Here is a 7,812-nt window from a genome sequence, read left to right on the forward strand (position 1 = left end):
CACCCGCTGACCTTGATGCACGGCAGCTGCTTTTGATCTGCCCCAGTGATAGCGGAGCAGGAAAGTTGGTAGCTACAGAAACTATCTCCTACAACACCTGGTCCGCAGGAGAATTTCCCTGCTGACAAAAGTAAGCCAAAATAGGCATCTCCAGCTGGTGAGAGCTTGTGCCTGGTGACTCAGGGAGCATGCAAGTGCAGCACTTTGCCTGGGGAGTCTTAAATGGCAGGGCTCCTGGCGTGCTTTCCAGCAGTCCACCACTGGCATAACCAAAAGTGATAAAATACTATAACAGGTATTGCTGGGGTTGTGGCTGGGAACTTCTACATGACTGGAATTTAGTTAAGACACTTTTGTTTTTTTTCCCTCAACATTTTTTTCATTGCCACTGGATCTGAAGGGGAATTCTTGCCCTCAAAACTAGCGAGAGGCTTTCAGTATGTGCTGTGGCAGTGGCGTATCAGATATTCTCAGTTTCATTTGTAAGGTCACATTAGCAATTTTACTGTATTGCAGGAGAAGGTTCAGATAATTTGGTTAAAATGTTTTCAGCAGGGCTGTGTTTTCAGCCCATTCTTCTCCTGTTATAGGACCAACCTACATCGGTATCACCTTGAGCCAAATCCCTGCAAGTTCCCCTAAATTAAAAAGGTGTTTCTCTACAAGGCACTTTTACCAACTGCAGTAAATGCTCATTGTTTGTTTTTAGGTAAGGCCTTAGAAATTCTATATTGAATCTTAATGTCATTCAAGTCAGCGGTAAAATTTCCAGAATGAAATCTAGCAGGGGGAGGATTTCATTCTTTGTCGAGATTACAACATTTCCTGACGCAAGAAAATACAAACTGTAGTCAGGGGGAAAAAAAATAGAAAGTGGTGACTCAACTGAACAAACATTCATTTATACACTTCAGCCACCATACTTACTAGTAAACATTCCTGCTGTGAAACCACTCGCCCTTGAAAGAGGGATTCAGAATGTCTCTTAGCTGCAAACCAGAGGTGTAACGTTGTGGGCTTCCATTCATGAACAGATTAGATGAAACTGGTTTTAAAAGCATTTTTAATTTTTCTGGCTTAATTAGGAAAGCAATTCTGATCCTGCTGATTCTCTAGCACGTGAAGGTCATGAGCAACAGCCTGTTCAATAAAAACTCCAGGGAATTTCAGGAATAAATTAAAATGTATAATATCCTCATTCATTTGGGATGCTTTTTCACTGACTCGATGTTACGGCTACTTTTAAGACTTCTGGAGTTGTCTTTGCCTTCCTTCTTCCTCCTTGTGGGACAATCAGAAGGAGAGTACATTGTTCAGCTCTGCCCAAAAAGTTGCTCAGAGGTGAGGTGAATAGACATGAGTAGCTCTTTAGCCTGGCTAGTTTGGATTATGAAATATTTATTGGAAATTCTTTTTCTGGAGCTAAAACATTTATCAGACTATTTCTGATATAAAATCCTTGTCAGCCTCAAAGGAGTATCTCCAGTTAATCAGGAACTTTCCAGTCTGCACAATGACCTAGTAATCTCTATACAGGTTCCAGCAAAGGCTTTGCATGCCATCTAGCTTTGCATTCAACAGTTTCACAAGTGTTCACAAGTGCACAGTTAGGGAAAGCATGTGTGGGTTTTCCTCCTTGACATTCTCCTAGTCTTCAGCATTATTATTATTTTTTTCACATTGGTGGTTTCCTGAACCAGATGTGGTTTGTTTTCTCACTAGCCCCAGTGGATCTCCCTTTCAAATGTTCACCCAGTCTCCCCTACAAAGGAAGCAAAGTTCTTTTCAGCCACAAACCTCTTTGGCAAGGATGATCATGGACCTGCTGCCCTCTGCATAAAGAGCCTGGCTCTTCTGCACAGTTGACTCCTTTCCACCCTCTCGATGCTACTCGTTATTGTGTAGTTCTCATTTCTGCTCTAAAGTGTCTTTCTGTTGGGCTGAAAAGTCCTAGTTTTCTCAACCACTCCTTGTGGACAGCTACATGCAGTATTGTTGTCTATTGTTTTTCTAACAAACCCTAGTATTCAAAACTAACTTTCTTTCTTTCTTTCTTTCTTTCTTTCTTTCTTTCTTTCTTTCTTTCTTTCTTTCTTTCTTTCTTTCTTTCTTTCTTTCTTTCTTTCTTTCTTTCTTTCTTTCTTTCTTTCTTTCTTTCTTTCTTTCTTTCTTTCTTTCTTTCTTTCTCTTTTCTTAATTGTCTGAGAAGTTTTCCTGGAAGTCTCCACGGTAGCCTCAAAGTCTTGTTTCATGTGGTCATGGCCAGCTCAATGATTGCCTACCCAGCTTAAGAACTGGCCACACAGTTGCACCGAAAGTGATTGAACGCAACATAACAAATAACGTAGTTCTACAAGGAAATGCTTTCATTGACAAGAAAGCAGTTGTCGCTAGGAGGAGGCAGGATGAGTCAGAAGTGAAGAGAAGGAATGTCTAAGGTGTAATTCAACATCTCTTAGTAGAAGGTGCCTGTGATTTTTAATACATGGCAAGTGGTACACAATTTTAAATATAACTGAAACATTATCTTAATATGACATAAAATATAATATTTCAAATCAGAACCCTCTTTGGTCTTGAACCACTTTATTTCTGACTTACACGTTTTGCACTGTCTATCACTTTCTTTCTACCTGCGGAACCCCTCATGACCTGGATCTTTACAGTGATGGTTGCTGGTATTATCTTGAAAAGTTTAAGTTGTTTCTGGCAGACGTCAGACCTTTTTCTCTGAAAGATGCAGAGTGAGAAGGCAGTCACTTACAATTAACTCCTTCAGTGTCTCCTGCTCCTTGGTAGGTGTAAACCACGAGGTGGAATACTGGCATAGGATAAATGGCTGAAGTTCAGATGTCAAACATGTTTCTTTCTCCCTTGTTAGGCTGTTCTGCTGTGGAGGTGCTCATTGGCACTCTTTGAAAAGAGGAAAGGTCTAGCATCAAAGGTGCCAAGCTGAAGGACGTCAGCTCCATTGCAAAGCTAGGGAGACCTTTTCACTACCTCAGCGGGAGTGTCGTGTGTACACTGGAAGTGTGTAGTGCTCAAATACTGCAACTGTAGAGTGAAGATCCTCCTTAAACAAATAGACACAATCCAAAGAGAATTAATTCCACTGTAAGGGCTGTTTGTTTTTGTTTGTTAGTTTGTTTGTAATAATATCCAAATCTTCCTCTATTTACTTTTAATTTGTCAGTAACAATGTAAAGCCCTGAAGTTCAGTCTTGTAGAGACAGATCTATGTTAAAGTTTCGTCTCAGAGAAAGAAAGCCTCCAAAGCATATTTTAGGCTTTAAAATGTAATTGAAAGTTTGATTTTCTTGCGGAGTACTTTGGGAGACATGTTCTGCTAGCTATGTGGAGAATTAGCCATGCAAGTCCCATTACTGCTAATGCTACTACTAATTCCCTGCACATCACGCTGAATATTTACATTTTCACTTAGTACTTTGATGAGCCATTAAATTATTGGTTTCTTACTGTTACAGTCATCTGACACACAAAAAAAAGAAAAAGTCATAAACTGCAGGAAAGACAATTTTTAGTTAAAGATGTTTATTTTTAAAATACCATTATTACGATTTGAATTAAACCCCAAATTATGACTAAAATGGCTTTATTTCTCTCAGAAATGGTAATTGGATTAATGTTCTGTGAGGCACTGTGAATATAGATATTTGCTTTGTGTGCAAAAGCTTAGGAGGGGCATTATCTTAATGCTTGGGTGGTGCAGAGTCTGAGTTACTTTAACAGTTTTAAATCCAGGTGGCAAATGTCCATAGGATGGATTTCAATCATTTATGAACAGTCCTTTCTTACACCAGCTACAGACAGGTAAATCAACCTTGCACTGGTGTGTCACCATGTTGGGGAACCTTACACATTGACAGCATCATTGACTAATGTGATCAGGTCTCATTTTCAGTCTGTCTGACTACTTCATGCTGAGGGTCATCTCTCGAGCTGGACAGGAGTCCCAAAGTGAACAGGATGGTGGTGACGAATACAAAACAGCTCATATAAGCCTCAACCTCAGAAGAAACTGAAACAAAATTTCTGTGGTTCTAAGTGCAAAGTCTGCTACCCGGCTTTGGGTTTTATTATGAATTTTACTGCTCCATGACTATGCTTATTACTGACCTGTCTGGTCTCTTTCTGTGTCTGCCCTTCAAGAGGAATAATCATCATCATTTTCTCAAGTGAAACACCAAAGTTTTGGCGAGACGGGGTATCAGTACCTCAGGACATCACTGTTGTTATTCTCCTTCTTCATTCCTCTTGTGAAAAATTATCAGCCTCCCTTCACTACACCCCTTCACTCTTCAACATCAGGTCTAGGAAGCAAACAGGGAATCTGCCAGTTCTTTTCCTTCTAGTATTGGGAAAATTAAAGGTAAGGCCCAAGCAAACTTGACGTGAATGGTGGCTAGATGTGGGGGCTGACAAGAAGTGGGGCAGAACAGATCCTGCAGTGCCTGGATAAGAGCAGAATATCACCCACCACCAGGGAGAGGGGACTAGGGTGATGGTAGGAGTAAGTCTAGATTCTCTCCTAGTTTGTTTGTTTGGGAAGTCTAGCAGACACGTGGGAGGAAAATGGTTCAAAAAAACTAAGACAGACTGAATATTAAAATTGTACACTGGTATATTTTTAATCTAATGCTGTGTGGGTTAAATTTCTCATTTTGAGGATGTGACTCAGGGGTTCGTCAAACTAGAGTTTGGCCCTCCTGAGGACAATTCTCGGTACCACAGTGAATCAGATGAAAGTTTACCTGGAATTTTAAAATGCCATGGGTTTCTTGGGATGGTTTCAGAGCCAACAACTAAAGAAATTTCCTGGGACCAGCTGAACCTCAGCCTTACTGTTCAGGTTAACGGACTCACTGTAGGGATTTGATGTTCAAATGTTATAAACATTTATGTATATAATCTGCCACTTCAGGAGCAACTTCAAAATATATTTCAGGAGAACACATTAGTCCTTCCTGCATCCCTCTTCCCTCCGTTCCAGGTGATAGGAACACAAAGGTAATGGGCAAAATGAGCTATCCCAGCAATTGACCCTGTTCATGCAGTATGCACTTCCAGAAGCAGAAGCTCTCAACAGGTGGTGAGTCCTTGTGAAAAGACTGCATGCAGGTGCAAGCAGAGTAGCAATAAAGTGACTTGTGCTTCCTGTGGAAGTCCTTTGTCATTACAGGTAGTTCCACAAAGGAGCATAAAAGGGACTATAGGTGGGTTCTGCATCCTTTGGGTAAGGAGGGAAGCTTTCAGGGAGCTGTAGGAGGAGCTTTCTGATGGGGAGTCTGGGATCTGCCACCTTCCAGCCCACGCGTTTCTTGTTTTTAGTAGTTTTGTCCTTTCTTTGCATTGCCACCTTCAGAGTTCTCTGCTACTTCTCTCTGTCCTTGTCCTTTCCCCAGCTCTGTTCCAGTATGTGTGACTCACTCCCAAAGCTCTTCATCTTTTCCACTGTCCAAATGCCCTAGGTCTCTACTGCTCCCTGGGCAGACCTCAAAGCCCTGCAGAAGTGCTAAAAGCACACATAATGATATGTAGCAACGGCATCAGTACTGTAAGGAGAGGAAGAGGTGCTAAAGGTGTACTTTCACTGCCACCCACAGCTGAAGCAAAGGACCCTCAGACAGCACTGGTGACCACCACGCCAATTGTATATGTAAGTTATCAAAACTCCTCACTTGAAGATGTTGAGAAATGTTGCACAAAATACAGAAATGCACATCTATCATTCTGGTGGAGCTTTTTTCCAGTCAGTGTCACGGATCTGTCCATGATATGCAAAGAAATGATGCTTTCCACTCCATTTATATCATCGTTTCCAGGTGGGAGGATATGTTCTAACTCTCTTTCATGTGGCTGTCTGAAACCTTCTGGACCCATTCAACAAACAAGCCGTCCACGATACCTTTGGTCCTGTTCTCAGCATCATGCCCGTCACCTCATCAGACTCGTTTTAGGAAATAAGACTGACAGGAGGTTTTGAGACTTGCTGTTTGGTAGTTTTTCCTTCACAGGTTGCAGTCATCAGCAGTTTTTTTCTATCTACTCAGTTGCCATTGAAATAACTTGCAAAGACTGAGTAGTAGGCTCTGTGTGATAACTAATAGCATTTCACAAGAAGATTGCATGGAAAATTAAAATTTTAATGCAAAAAGGTAGGCTCTCCTTAGATATACATGATAAAATAAAATTATATTTTAGCTCTTTTATGGTTTTGGATATTAGGAAAAGAAGTTGGAAGCAATAGCATGTCAAGCTACACAAAGTTGTATTTTTATCAGTTTCTTATAAAAAAGTGCACTTGGAATGCAGCTGCAGCATTTTAAAACAAATATTTTTTGTTGTAAATTTCTCAGATAATGTTCACATTTTATCAAAGTACATGGGGATTTTACCATTGATCTCAGCGTCACTGGGATCTGACTCATTTAAGATAAAAAATCTCCTATTTCAATACTGACATACTGGAGGTCAACCAAGATGTCTTATCATAGTTAAAAGGTACTTAGAACATAGTTACAAGTTACAGGAATTGTACTTAAAAATTTAAGGTTTTTTTTTTTGTGTGTGTGTGTGTGTGTGTGCTTGTTTTGTTTTTTTGATTGATTGATTGTCTATTTGTTTGCTTATTTTTCCCTGTACATTGGAGGTCAGTAGTGTAGTTTTTGTAGCATTCCCTACAATGATGTTTGGGCTTGCTGCAGCCTTTCAATAGCCATTTTCTGCTAAAGCAGAGGGTTATGTGTCATTACATGAATGTGGGTACAAACTGAACCATCAAATCAGAACTGTAAAAACAAGAGAAGGAGAAGAAAAAGAAAAAAAGAAAAAAAGAAAAAAAAAAAGAGGTGGACACTTTGCAAGGCAACACAGGGAACTTTACAAAATCAGGAAATGGTAATTCTTGGGAGGTGGATTGGATGTCCATGGATGCAAGCAGATTTGCTGAGATGTATTATAGGTGGTGCCAAATGAATGCACCTGGAAGGTTTTGGAGCTTTTCACTGCCTGCTGTAACTTTCAATCATTTGCAGTGATGAGGAGTGGCAGTAAAGGCACACTGAGTGAAACTGATGTGAAATTGTGGCACATACGTGGCACATAAGGCAATTATGAATGCACCAGAAGTTACCAACCATGTGCTGCTACGCCTCTACCTGATGAGAGAAAATGGAAGCAAAGGTTGAATAAAAGGAACAGTGGGAGTAAATCCATTTCCTGCCGGTGCACAAACATCTGTACTGGCACTATTTAGCAAACTTACAGTATGTTGTCCAACATCCACGTTTGGCAGCAATGGCTGGTGAACCCTGGTAAAATACTAGACACATTTTTATATGTATATATTTTGTCTGACATTGGCATTATTGCTGTGATCTGTGACCCAGCTGTATTATATTAGAGACTGGACAGTTGTTGGAAACATTGACTGAAGGGTGGCTGGTGTGCATAGAAAGAAGGGGAATTTTCATCACCTAATACTGAAATTGCCCTGACATGCGTCGTATGGAGAATTTTTACCACAGACTTCCGGACTGCGAGCGTAAATAGCACAGCCAAATGTTCAGCTTAGAGGGGGTGTTTTAATGACAAGCTGAGTGTACAAGGTGGGGGATAACGATAGAGCCAAAAAAGCCAGCCAGAGCAAAGCAAGACACCGAGGCAATGACAGCAGCAAGGAAAAGAAGGGAAGAGAAGAAGCAAATTTATCCTGTGTAAAAGTTGATGCCAGCAGTAAGGAGTGTGAAACCCATCGTCGTCCTCCTGGCTACCACACCCAGAGCATTTCTG

Source organism: Anas acuta, chromosome 2, assembly GCF_963932015.1.
Source record: "Anas acuta chromosome 2, bAnaAcu1.1, whole genome shotgun sequence".
Taxonomy (NCBI): domain Eukaryota; kingdom Metazoa; phylum Chordata; class Aves; order Anseriformes; family Anatidae; genus Anas; species Anas acuta.